The sequence below is a fragment of the Macaca nemestrina genome, chromosome 10 (assembly GCF_043159975.1).
Source record: "Macaca nemestrina isolate mMacNem1 chromosome 10, mMacNem.hap1, whole genome shotgun sequence".
NCBI classification, from domain to species: Eukaryota; Metazoa; Chordata; class Mammalia; order Primates; family Cercopithecidae; genus Macaca; species Macaca nemestrina.
Window position 1 is genome coordinate 39,937,338 of NC_092134.1, and position 925 is coordinate 39,938,262.

General features: G+C 35.0%; 1 pseudogene; it reads left to right on the forward strand.

The window, feature by feature from the left end:
* Positions 1–206: 206 nt before the first annotated feature.
* On the forward strand, positions 207–325 carry LOC112427060 (5S ribosomal RNA; annotated as a pseudogene).
* The last annotated feature ends 600 nt before the right edge of the window (positions 326–925 follow it).

Consider the following 925-nt stretch of genomic DNA (forward strand, 5'->3'; position numbering starts at 1 on the left):
TAATTAAGGAAATAATCCAAAGTATAGGGGTCAACGAAAAAACTATAGAGGTCAAGACATTTGGTGAGTTACTAGGGCACAGTAATTTGATTTTGATTTGAAGGAATTCACACTTCTGTATTGCAGGTTTAATTGTCTATTTTGACATAGAGAAAGGAAATAAAAATATACTACTTATGTTTCCCATAGAAAGACTGGGCAATTTGGTCTGTGGCCATACCACTCTGAACGCACCCGATCTCGTCTGATCTTGGAAGCTAAGTACGGTTGGGCCTGGTTAGTACTTGAATGGGAGACCACATGGGAATACCGGGTGCTGTAAGAAAGACTGGGCAATTTGAAGTTGCCTTTTTTCATTTCGTAGATGCTGTGGGTACTTCAAAACCACAACATATTCTCAGGTCAAGTAAGTAATATGGAATCAGAAGTGCAAAGATTGTTTTGATTATTTGACTAAAGTTAAAAGCCAGTGATTTAGTACGTCTATTAAAATAGACAAATATGCATATTATAATTGTGTATTATATTTATCACATAGCAATTATATTTTATAGAATATAATTATAATTTATATAATATTTAAAAATTTTCTCCTTTGTGAAAGTAGAAATGTAGTGGAAACAGTGACAGGGAGTTGAGCTAATTCTTATCCTCACTTTGTCCTGAATGGCTAGAAGGTTGATATTACAGTCCATTAGCATAAAGATTCATCTCTGCCCTCTTCTTTGATATGGAGTGTTGATATTTGTAATCTTTTGGGAGAGATTTGCAAACATAGTGGCATGCCCCTCCTGATCTTTTTTTTACTCCTAAACAGATTACCATTTCTAAGCCTTTCCTACCTAAAAATCTTTCTATTGACCAAGTGTGCACAAGGAGTCCAGATAATATTGCAACATAGAAAATCATCACTCAGGCTGGGCAT